General features: G+C 41.5%; 1 protein-coding gene across 1 annotated transcript in view; it reads right to left on the reverse strand.

Annotated features, from left to right (window-relative positions):
• L3MBTL4 (L3MBTL histone methyl-lysine binding protein 4) overlaps positions 1–13,174 on the reverse strand; it is a 120,352-nt gene that overhangs the window by 90,020 nt on the left and 17,158 nt on the right. The window lies entirely within an intron of this gene.

A 13,174-nucleotide genomic window follows, 5' to 3' on the forward strand; every position in this document is an offset into this window, starting at 1 on the left:
GGGAAGGATGAGGCTGGGAAGGGTGTGGATTTCATGTGCAGGCAGCAGCCATATACCAAAGAAGCAATCTCTGATAGAGGAAGAAAACTACTCCTGTGACAGACAAGCAAAGGCAGTGACATTCCTTAAGAAAATATGTTCCTCAGAATGTCTTTCCCTACCCTTTTTGGGAAAAATCATAAAATTCTGCAGTGTATAACTAAAAATACCACCTATTTCAGGCAATATTAAGGTTTATCCGTGTTTACAACAACTAACAATCAGTTTCTGACAGTTACTGAAACAACAGCTATCTGCTACTATGCTCTAAATGTTCCTACTTAGAAAGTCATTACATCTTCACAAGGACCCTAGTGCCATTCCCTACGGTACAGCTGAGGAAGCTGCAGTACATTAAATAAGTTCAGCTACAAAAGATTGAGCAAGGAATCAGAGCCAGTTGGGGCATTTTATGCTGAGAAACTCAACAAGAAAACACTATTAAAGCATGAATGGAAAGACAAACTAAACTAAGAAGAAACTCAGAGGAGCCAAGACATCAGAGAAGGTGAGGAGAGAAGTGTGTCAGGGGCGGGCTACGCAGAGAAGGACCGGCGGACCGTCCACAGGCCTAGTCACGGGGAGGTGCACACAGTGTGCTTCCTACTTCTGAACACCACGACACAAGATCCCGCGGGAACAAGCATTCACAATAGCAAAGAAACACCATTATATTTTTAAAATACTAAACCTACAAGCAGCCTGTATTTATGCCAAGTACAACAGGATGAGCAAACTAGCGTTAACCACACCCTCTTTGGTCAGTAACTATGTGTAACTGGGTTTTTTCAAGTTGTTACAAAAAAAAAAAAATCAATGTACTCCAACAGGTGGGGAGGCAAGGAAACGGGGGAGAGAAGAGGCTATTTCCGCAAGTTTAGAGCACTTATCTTTGCTTATGTGACATATAATGAACTGATCATGGACTCAGCTCTGCGAAGAGGCCCTAAGGCTGGTCCTTGTCATGGGCATCCGAGACTAGGAAGGGTGGACATTGAGCAGGTGGACATCCAATCTCTATTTTGAATACCACCCAAAGAGCCTTAAGTTGAAAAATCCATGTCAAGAAAAGAATTGATATGAAACAATAAAATCACTTTTAAAATTATTTTTAAACTTTTCACATTGGAGAAGCTTCATAATAACTCCCTTCTGCTGTGTCTGTTTTCTAAAGATTGCCACCTGTCCTTTCTTGGAATATAAAACCTATTGTTTGGGGATGATGTTCCCTCCTACCATTTTGTTGTTAAGACTATCTTCTTAGGAAGAGGTTATGTCTGTTAGCTGGCTTGGTTAGAAAATAAAAAGTTAGCAACTTTCTGTAAGATCACATAAAGATTTTTTGATATATAAAACAGCCCCAAATCCAGGAACCACTGCTTCAGATACCAAGCGCTATGAGTTCAGAGGGCCCTGTCTGGAACAAATGGTGCAGATGCTCGAGTGCTCAGTGCAGAGAAGAGAGCTGGAGAACCTTCCTCCCCTGCAGGTGAGACAAGCACTGCCCATGCCCTGCCAGCAGGGGTTGAGCGGAGTGTCCCTTCCCTAGTCTTGGGGTCAGAATGCCAATGACAAGGACCACCAGGGCATTATGTAGGCTTAGGGCCTCTTCACAGAGCTGAGTCCATGATAAATTCACTATACATTGGACAGGCAAAGAAGAATGCTCTAAACTTGTGGAAATAGCCTTTTCTCTCCCCAATTTCCTTGCCTCCCCACTCTTGTTGCATATGCCAAAAGACTCAGACTGACTATCTGGACCCAATTCAGCCTGCAGATGTTTTGTTTTTGTGCCTCACACAATTTAAAACTCAGAAATTTACACACATTGTAAATAATTGTATTTCTGGCTTCTACAGGGAAAAAAAAATTAAGCCTGACAAAAAAAACCAAACACCTTCCCAAAGAGACCAATCCTCCCAGGCCCTACAGGTATGCACCAATGATCCACCAGCCCAGGATCCCCACCCACCTGAACCTGGCCACTTCACCTGCTCAAGTTATCTGCCTGGCTGCAAGAGACAGTGAGGTTCCTGACCCTTGAGGCCTGCCTTGAGCAACACTAGAGAGCACCCCAGTGTTTGTTCAGCAACCTAAAACAACCAGTCGCTTTATGCTTCTGGGCTGGAAGAGATGTTTCAATGACAGATGGGAGCTGGGTCTTCACCTCAAATTGGTTTCTAATTTACTTTTCCTATTTGTTTTTACTCTGACTATATCTAAATAAGGCCACATGAAATTTCTTTATATTTTAATTACACTTAGTCGAACATTTGGAAAGGAAAAGCAAACACTGCCACCTGTCTAAGTGGCTTTGTTCTAAGGGGTTTTGAACCGCATGTTAATTGTCAGCCATAACCATTTACTTCCAATTCATTTTTATGTCTACTGACTGGAATTTAGCAAAGAAAGCTTAGCCATTGTCATCTTTTCAAAAACTAGCAAAATGTCAAGTTTCACTATACTTACATCTTAGAAAATAACTCTTAGGCAATATAGCTAATGGAGAAGTAACAGTAAATTTTATTCAGCTAACCCGAAAAGACCTTTCATATGAATTTCCTTTACATAATACACAGAAATATTCAAAACACTAAGCACTTTAGTTCATCTATAAAACCATTTCTTCTATTACAGAAATTCTGAATAGATGCCTTGTAAAACACATTTTTATTCAATTAAAAAGTCTGTAAATAAAAACAAAGACAAATATTTTAAATGGCATTAACTGCCACTGATAACTCTGCCCTTGAGTAATTACCGTAGAGCAATACTAGCACGTTTAAAAAAGTAATAACAAATCCACATGATGTGTTATAAAAGTATAAAAGACTATAGTAATACCAAGCATTTTTAAAATACACCTTACATGGTGCTAAAAAGAAATGGAGAAAATTATCCTAAGTTAGGGTGGTCTGCATCATAATTTTGAAAAATACTTTTACATTAAACTCTACCAAAAAATTAGACTATCAATAAACCTTCCAAGATTCAAAGACTGAGCCTTAAACAATATGCCAATTTTCTCTGCTTCCTTCACATTGGATGTAGGTGTAAGCCCACATTAGTTGATAAACTACTGAGTGCATTTTGCCCATATGTTTTTACACTTAGCCTATAGACAAAATGAAACAAGAGACAAAAAGTAAAAGGTCAGAGATGATATCAAAGAAGAATGACTATAAAAAAATGAGTCTGGTTTTTGTAAACAGCTTGGGAAACTTACCAGGAGCTCTACACATACAGGCAATAATCAAGAAAATGCCTTAATGCTTATCCCCAAACTCCATCTATGCCTCCTGAGAACTGTTATCTAACGCAGGTTCAGAGAGGCTCCAGGCTTTGAATTCTGTTACCAATGTAGCCAAGTGACAGAGACCAAACCCACTAAGCCACGGCCCTCAGGTTCCCACACCTCCCCCTTCCTCACTGTTGAGGATCAGAAGTTAAGGCTTATAATGTGCCCTCCATTTGTGCTCTTGGATTAAGACACAATTTTAACTTTAAGTTATCTCTTGTGTCAGCCCACTCTCACCTCTAGCTTGCATCATCAGAAAAAGACTTCATAAGACTACAACGCCTTATCCTTCAAGCACAATATTACATCTGATTCTAGTTATATGGTAGCAAGCAAACTGAACTTAGGTGGAATATACCTTTAGATCTCTCATGAACAGTAATGGTTACCAAATCAACAATAAACCCCAAAATGTCATGTGCCTGGTGGTGTTTGGTTGTGTAATATCTAATGTGACACAAACTTTCACTTACAAGCACAATTATAGACATCATCATTCACCTTATATTTCATTCTCTGAATGTTGCCTTGCTGTCAAACAGCATTTAAATAATACTTTGTGGAAATTTGAGTCTTATTTCTTTTGCTTCTTACACCATATTCAAGCTTTAAGAGTGTACTGGAATCCAATCCCACTCCCCTTTCACACCAAACCTCAAAAAGTACCCATAGCAACAACTGCCCTGGGCAAAAGGGCAGCTTAGGAGATATAAATAAAGTGAAAATGAGGAGGGAATGCAGTTGACATACAAGGACTGTCATAGCCAAGCTGTACACAGGTAAGCCCCACATGCTAAAACTAATGCCCTTATTTAAAAAATGGAATGAGATAGTGCAAAGACACTCACTTTTTAAGGTGAGAGAGTTAGCCTCACTTGATATCCATGTAGGTGAAAAAAAACCTATTTTGCTCTCTAAACCTTGAGCATAATTTCATTTTACATATAATAAAAAATTATTTTTCTGCATGGTTTAGTATTTACTGTCTTCCCCAGGAATATAACTCTGTGTAAACTGAGTAAAGGTTTTTACTTTGTTTCATATGGAACTTTACCAAATATTGTTCACTATTTCACAAGATGTCGCTGAGCACAGTGCTGTGCAGAATCTCATTCCTTGATAACATTCTTACTGGTGAATCTTCATATAGGCACAAGCATCCAACTGCTTCAATTTATTTTCTAGACTAATCAAGTCCAAGCATTTTGAAATATAACTGTATTATAAATTACCGTCCATTGTTTCTCTCATTTATTATATACAGGCATTATACTGACATTTTTGAAAATATGTATAGGTAATTCATTCACCTACGAATTTCATCTCAGGATACTAAGGGAGTGCTAAAAATATATGTTATCAAAGGGTTGATAAAGTTGTAACCCTTCCATAAACAATGAACTCTTTTTCCTCAGTTCATTCTACATAGGTCCAACAAACAAGTAAAAAAGGAATACAGGCGGAATACAGGTGATAAGTGCATCCAAAGCCATTCACTAAAGCTTTTATTTTATTCCTGGCAAGGGGTGGGAGTAAGTTCAAACTCTGTGAATATAAATATATAGATAGATAGATAGACAGATAGATAGGTAGATAGATAGATAGACAGATAGACAAACAGCTCAATCTACTGTCCACTCTTTACAAGTTATCCTCATTTTCAGTCCCAGAAGAAAGAGTCCTCATTGCTGTACAAATGTGTGATCCTAAGGAAGGCTAAACAGGGAACTGTGCATTTACTTAACCATAGGAATCTTCATTATGGAATCTTTGAAGTGGACTAGGTAAAAATCAGAACAATTTAAAGAAGGTAAGTGAATTAAATCATCAATCGAATAATTTATATACTATTTCTTTTTTATTTTAGGTTCTGACCGACATTTTTAGTGACAGCCTGGAGAAACTTGGAGAACTTTTTTAATGTTCATGCAGAAGGTCATATAATTGGTGAATTTATTTTCTTCACGTGTGATATAAAAGTCAATGAGAACATTAAAAGATGAGAACAGAGATTTTTAATTTCCACAAAGTGAATTCTTTCTTCTTTTGTGCTATATGCCAACAGTGGCCACATAAACAACACAGAAATAGCACTACCCTGAACACATCACTCATCCCTACAAGGGGTTGATTAAAAGCTCAGACATTTTTTTCCATCTGTAACGCATGGTCTCTGGAGGGAGCACCATATGATCGGGCTGACAACGACTAGACCTGGTGTGACGGTAACAGCCCGGCCAGGATGCAACCTTCCCCAGTCAGCTCCTAGGTACCATCTGTGAAGCAGAACAATAATGCTTGTTAGTTATGGACTTTACAAACGTACTCTCACTCTCACTAACTTTTAAAAGCAGGGCAGCTCCCTTGCCAGCACAGGCACTAGTGTTTCTCACTCCTCTCTTGCAGAGTCTGAGGGCCCACTCACTAGTGCACACCATCCCTTCCTCCCAGCTTTATTCTGGAAATTGCCTAGGCAAAAAGGACAGAGTAGCTGATGCCAATGCCTGCCATGCAACAGGGACTCAAAAATCCTGTTAAATGAATAAATATGCATGAATAAACCAGCGCATTTTTTCTAATGTGATACAAAGGAGCCTGAAATTTGAAGTTCTTACCCTGACTGTGAATTTCCTGGGGTCTCAGTGTCTGCTCCTTCTCATATCTCTCACATCCACAGACTAGCACATCCCTGACCAAAGCAGACATTGGAATAAATACTTACGGAATGAATGAACATACTCTTACTTAGCAGATATTTATGTTGCTGGCATCAGAATTCCCAACTGTGCAAGCACACGGTCACTCATGGCTCTAGAATAAAACACGCCAAGCTACTGAACACAACTTCATTGCAAAATCTGGCTCTGAAAACAGAGGTTAATGTACTTTGCCAAAAACCTGCGGGAAGCGGGTTCAGGACAGACAGATCATAGTTTCAACTCGGCCACTACTCAGAGGCATACATGTGGACAAATCAGGGCTTTCCCTGTACTTCCGTTTTAGGTAAAACGGTTTTGGCATCCCTGCAGTAAGGGGTTAGGTTAGAAATACATGTGACAAGGATTTTTTATCCTCATTATTAGTACAAATTTATGAAGTACGCAGAGTATAAAGCCATAGAAGATAGAGGCCAAAACCAAGTAATTTTATAAATTTGCCTTACTTACCAATGTCTTAACATTTCAATTACTTTGAAAGTTGTTTAAGATTTCAAAGTACTGTTAATACTTTACATCCTTGCTACAGTTTGATTAACAGTAGTGGCAGCTGTATTTGGCTAGTCAGGCCAAGAATCAAGAGGCACCATTTACTATCATTAAGAACTATTTTCCACAAAAGAAAAATGAGTTTTGAATTGATAAGAGGTTCCTTCAAGTTAGATAATTTGGTTTTTAATGCATCTTCTGACATAATGACTTTTAGCTGTAGAAATATTGCTTAATGTAACTGGACCTCTGATTTGTCATCTATAAACTGGCTGAATTAGATCAGTGGTTTTTAGCCAGAGGCAAGTTCCCCTACTCAGCACATGTTTGGAAATGTCTGAATACATTTCTGTTTGTCACAACTCAGTGTCGGGGGAGATGCTACAGACATCTAGAGAGTAGAGGCCAGGGAGCCATCCTACAGAGCACAGGATGACCCCTTATAACAAAAAATCATCTGTTTATAGTAGAGATCGACAAAATTCTGAACTAGATTACTTCCAAACTCCATAAAGTTAAAAAGAAATGCTGAGTCTACATTGCTAAGTGTGGAACAGCAGAAGCTTCTTTATAAGCTACAGCTGGCCTACTATAGAAGTTACAGTTACTCTGAGCTCTAAGTTCTAGAAAGTTCTTGAAAAACAACTTATTTGGACATAGACCCAATTTAAAACGATGTCTACTAACCTTGCACCTGGGCCTCATGTTAGTGGTTAATGTGTAACTGTTCCCTTCACAGGGTCCTGTCTTCCTTCTCTCACCATTTACTCCATAGCAATGGGCATTGTTTTGGACACAGATGCAAGGTTCTGAAAAAGCGGACAATGATACTCTCCCTGTCCTCACAGAAGAATAAAGTGGCCCTAAAATATTACTAATGATCGGCTGCAGTAAAATGGATGGGCACTGCCATTCACACAAAACACAATGATGGCAACAGCTGGAAGTGGAGACACTTCTGTACCATATACAGGGTCCATCCGCAGGACTGGCGCCCATTCACAGATGCTTATTTACATGGATGCAGCATCCAGCAGTGTGACTTACACTATTACCTTTCTAAAAAGTACCAAATAATTGGGGCATTCAATTAACAAATGAAATAGATTCACTGCCCTACACAAAATTCCATCAACTTGTAAATCACCTATAAGTATGGCAATTTTCCAAGTACACTTAGCAAAAGGATGCTATCCTGCACTGGGTGAGGCTTCTCAAGTTCTTGGTCTGTTAACCTCAACAATTCCTATTCTAAGCTCAATTACATGTATTAAGCTGGCCAGAAAACATCCCTACATCTTCTGGAAATAAACACAGAAAGCTCACAGTTTCTGATGAAAAGGGGGGAAACAATCCTTGTTCTAACCATCCTCAAAAATTGATTGCATAAGTTTGGATTTGGAAGCACTATGCTGACGTCCTAATAATTCACCTTGATAATGTCTAGGACCAAGACAGACGGCATAATGATAGGGAGTTAAAGGATATTCTTTGCCATAAAGCAAAAAGAGAAGAGCCTTTATATTTCCTTATGATATATAACCATGAAAATAATAGTGAATGGCTGAAAGGTTAGTGCTCATATTTTCAACTAAATCCCAAGTCTTAACTGAATCACAGAATCATAAAATGCTAGGAATTTTGTAACATTTCTTTTCTGTATAAGCCTGTCAATAATGAACTCAAAATCATTCAACCTTAATTTACTGTTGGCTAACATGTGTCCAGAAATTTCTAGGCTTTGGAAAGACGTGGTAAACTTAAGCCAAAAAGTTCCCTAGGGAACACAGAGAAGTAAGGATCTGCCCTTCAGAGTGAAACAGTGGAGAGCAGCACATGGTGGGGGTGGGGAGCAGCACATGGTGGGGGTGGGGAGGAGCACACAGTGGGGAAGGGGAGGGATCCAGTTTTAGGGAGACTTGGAGGCTTCCTGGAGGAGGAAAATTCACAAGAAAGGTAAGTACAAACATACAAAAGCCCACAAGCAAACGAAGGCATTGTTGCCTCCAATCATACAAAAAGCAAGAGTGTCTAGAAGTTATACAAACTCTTAAGACAACTGGAGAAAAAGATACACTTTGACAATGGGAATATGTAAAAATATTCCACAGAAACATGAATGAAAGCTTTAAAAAGCCTAAGAGCTACCCAAATTTTGTTAACTCTACAAGCAATAGGAGTATGTACTTTACAGGGCCAGGGGCTTGGCCCAGCTCCCCGTTCTACATGCCCAGATTTCAAGTCAGACTCAAATGGGCAGAATCAGTGGAACAGGAAGCTGGAATGTTTTCTGATATTCTCCATCATGATAAATAAGAAAGGCATTCATGATGAGTAAGAAGAGCAATCTGATTAAAAGGAAAGTACAGTCAGCTAAGCACAGAGCTGAGCCCACAAGTCAGAGATGGCAAAATGGCAGCCTATGAACTCTATTTGGTCAGCAAATATATTCTGTTTACCTAAGCAGTGTCCCAAAAAGTTTGAGCCAGTATTGTTAATAAGGGAGGTTTCACATTTTTAAAAATACAGATTACCAACTTGACTTTTTTTACGTAATAGCTACTCTTTTAGACCATATAACAACCCTAGTTTGCCAGAGTCTCCACTACTCCCTAGTGCCCACAGCACTGAGATTTTCCTCCCTTTTTACTATCCCTATAATTCAAGAATGTGTTATAGCAGAGAAGTACCTATGCTCAGTTCTCAAATGTGAGGAAACTAAAGAGAAATCAAGATGAGACTGTGAGTTTCCCTCTATCTGCCTGCTTCATTCAGTTCCCTTACCTCCCTTGCCCTCTGAGACATCCAAATTGGTGACCCTAGATTGAGGCCTTAATTCCATTTCCAAACAGCACCGTGTCAGTGTACCACGCATGGCCAGATCTAGGAAACCAAAGGCCATGGCAGAATATTTGTCATCTATGAACTGGGCCTTGAACTGGCATCAGCACTAATCTGGATCCATTCACACAGGCATGGAATCATTTCTAAAATCTGCTCCATGGCTTTTATTTAGAAGAAATTATAAAACTAATCAGGACCAAAAGCAATTTCTTTAATGTTGTCAGTCAAGAAGGTCTCGTTTTAACGTCTGATGTGCTCAGAAAAGAAGAAAGCATGAGGAATAAGCAAAGGCTCCTAACAGAAGGGCCAGAGACCTTTCAGGGACTTGAGGCGTCACCCAGGGTTAGGATCAGTGTGTGGGCACCACGACATAGGGAAATGAATAAGAACGGTCCATACAGCACATCCAATAGTTTGAGACCTTGCTGGTTAGGACTGAAGATGGCAGGTTCTGGACCTCTTGCATTTGAGTGCATGTTCCCATTTGCAGACAGACTGGCTGTTCCAATCCAGGAAGAGTCATTAGATCAGATGTGAGCTAGAGAGCCATGAAGCACATGGCCACAGAAGAGGAAAATAAATCCCACATTTGCTAAACTCCAAAACCGTTTACCTATCACAGTGGTAGGTGCCTGACACATTTGATGACACCAAGCTTTATCCCTAAAAATAGCTTATATCTACTAGCCTTCATTGGAAAAATGGTTAAAGCAAAGACAACAAATTTGCTTCTCCCCAGTCTTCCCCACCTATGAAAACTCACTCAGTGTCTCATGCTAAAAGATCAGGGAAGAATCTCAGATTCTTTCCCTTGCTCTCTAACATACCAGCAGTTTTGTAAATTCTGCCTCCAAAACACTCCTGAAGTCCCTCCATTTGCACTCATCTCCACACCCACCTCTGTGGTCCAAGCACCATGACTCCCACCTGGACGCCTGTAATGCAAGGGACTGGTCTTGCCACCTGCATAGTATTCTGTAGCTGGCAGCCAGAGTGGGCCTCTCCTGATATCAAGCAGTAAAGTTGATCATGTCACACCCTTGCTGGGACTCTGCAAAGCCTTCCCACGGCAAGAAAAACAATGTGTGATCCTTGACACGGCCCTCCCAGGGCTTCCCACTCTGGCCCTGACTACCCCTCCCAGGAAAACCCCCAGCCCATGCCCTCTCCCTGGCTCTCCTGCCCACCGATGCAACCGATGCATGGAGCTCTCTCCCGCCTTGGGGGCTTCACACACGTGCTTCCCTCTGCCTGAACTTCTTTTTGCCCTGCTAGCAGTTACTCGTCCTCAGTGAGGCCTTTTCTGACTCACAAACCCATATTAGGCATTCCTGTTGGACTTTTATCATAGTTAACTTAAAGTGTGCCTTTTGCATTTATTTAGAAGATTGTTTAGTATCTGACCTCTCACTAGACTATACACTCCGTGAAGGCAGGGGTTATGTCTGTGTTAACCACCCCCTTACACTCAGCACACAACTGATATCAAGTGCACACCCAGAAAAAATGCCTTGTTCCTTAACTCATCCCCCCTCAAAAGAACAGGGACCCAGGCAACAATGACTTAATCTAAAAATCTATCATGATCTTAAAAACTATCATAACACCTTACACACCAAAACACTGGGCATATAAGTGCTGGATTGCCTGCCTGTCCCTCTAGCTGCATGTCCTCTTCAGTTAGGTATGGTGATCAAAAAAAAAAGAAAAAAAAGATGCATGCATTGCTGCTCTGTCACCCCCATCCCCAACCAGATACTTTCTGAACAATTTATTAATCAATTATTAACTGTCACTTCCATCATTCAAGATCCATCGTCAGAAGGGAGGCAGAAGTGTTGTCCACAATATCTAGCTTCATTAAGAGAGTGCTTCACACATAAGCTGAAATCAACACAAAATAAAGGTTCAGCAGGTGATGTTGACCAGGGGCCTCACTGTAGTGACGTCCCCCCAAAAAGGTGCAGATAGGCCTGGGGAGCAGAGCAGTGGCAACTCTGATGAGCTGGGAGTAAAGGTTTCATTTTTCCATTGTTACTGTGGAAAATGTATTTGTAAGTTAAGGCAGGAATAAATTATTCTAAAGCACTATTCTTAAAGAAAAAAATAGTGCAAAAAATGATAGGTGTGAATGAACTGAAGAGTTTTGTTTCTCCCAAGTATCTTCTAACTCACTGCTTTTCCTTTATTTTGCTGAAGTACTAGATAATATCTATATTTATACTACTTGTTGTAAGAGCCCCTTTGAAGTATGTGAACAGTCCATTGGTTTTTAAATGGACCTAAAACATTTCTTCACTTGTAGATATGCTCCTATAATTACTATACTTAAAATACGTTTACCATGGGGATCACGGGAAGATGGCGGCATGAGTAGATCAGTGGAAATCTCCTCCCAAAAACATATATATTTATGAAAATACAATAAATACAACTATTCCTAAGAGAGACACCAGTGGATGCAGTACAACAGCCAGGATACATCCACATCTGCAAGAACTCAACATCACATGAAGGGGGTAAGATACAAGCCGTGACCAGGCGTGACCCGAACGCTCCGCCACCCCAGAACCTGGCAGTAAGAAAGGAGTCGGAATGGGGAGGGAGTGAAAGCCCAGGACTGCTAAACAACCAGCTCTAGAAATCTGCACCCAGAGCGCAGACACAAGGTACACAGGGTGAGGGATATTAGAGAAACAGAAAAGCAAAACCCATGGGCAGGTCTCCGCAACCAGTACCCCTGAGACAAAAGAAAAGTGAGTGGTTTCTGCAAGTCTTAAAGAGACAGAAACCCCCACAGCTGGATGAAGTCATCCCAGCACACTTAGCCAGCAGCTGGGAATCCTGGGGAACATTAGGCACTCTAAACCCCGGGGTGGCAGTGCAGCACTGAAGCCCCTCACAGCACTAAGCAGCCTGCCAGTCGTTCCTCCAACTGGTTCAGACCCTGACACACCAGCCCAATAGTGGAAGAGTAGCTGTGCGCGCTGTGGGCGGTGGCACCGGAGGGGACCGGCAGCAGATCACATGCTCCGGCAGCACCAGAGGGGACCGGAAGCGGCTCGTGCAAGCCCACCACAGCGGTGACCGAACAGCCTGGGTACAGCCGCGCGTGCCGGAGCAGTGGCGCCAGAGGAGCCTGGGAGAGGTCCATGCGGGAGAGGCCTGTGCACACCTGCAGTGGTGCCAGAGAGAGCAGTGGCACTCCCAGCAGCCAACCAGAATCCCAGCATGACACACAGCCGCTCAGGCCAGACCCAAAGGCTGTTGTTGGCACACAGCTGCCCGGCAGGGGCACCACTAGCGGAGGAGCACACCTGGCATGCCTACCACTCCCTGCAAGGCTCCGCACTGTTCTGATGGAGACCCCGCCCACAACAGCTTAGGGGAATTACCTGGTGGCTGCTCCAGGAGTGCGGGTAACCAACACAAGCAGCGGAGAAGGGCAAAGCAACCAGCAAGCAGGAAAGGACTTTCTCTTCCCAGCTGACACACCCGCAACCTGCCTACAGCCACTGCTATCACCATGAAAAGGCAAAAAAATTTAGTCCAGTTCAAGATAGTTCAGACAACACCTGAGAGAGGATCTGCAGAGACGGACCTAACCAGTGTCCTAGAAAAAGAATTCAAAATAAAAATCATAAACATGCTGACAGAGCTGGAGAGAAATATACAAGACCTAAAGGATGACATCTGGAGGGAGATTACAGAAGTGAAACAATCTCTGGAAGTATTTATAAGCAGAATGGATAAGATGCAAGAGGCCATTGATGGAATAGAAACCAGA

Source organism: Manis javanica, chromosome 9 (genome assembly GCF_040802235.1).
Source record: "Manis javanica isolate MJ-LG chromosome 9, MJ_LKY, whole genome shotgun sequence".
NCBI lineage: Eukaryota > Metazoa > Chordata > Mammalia > Pholidota > Manidae > Manis > Manis javanica.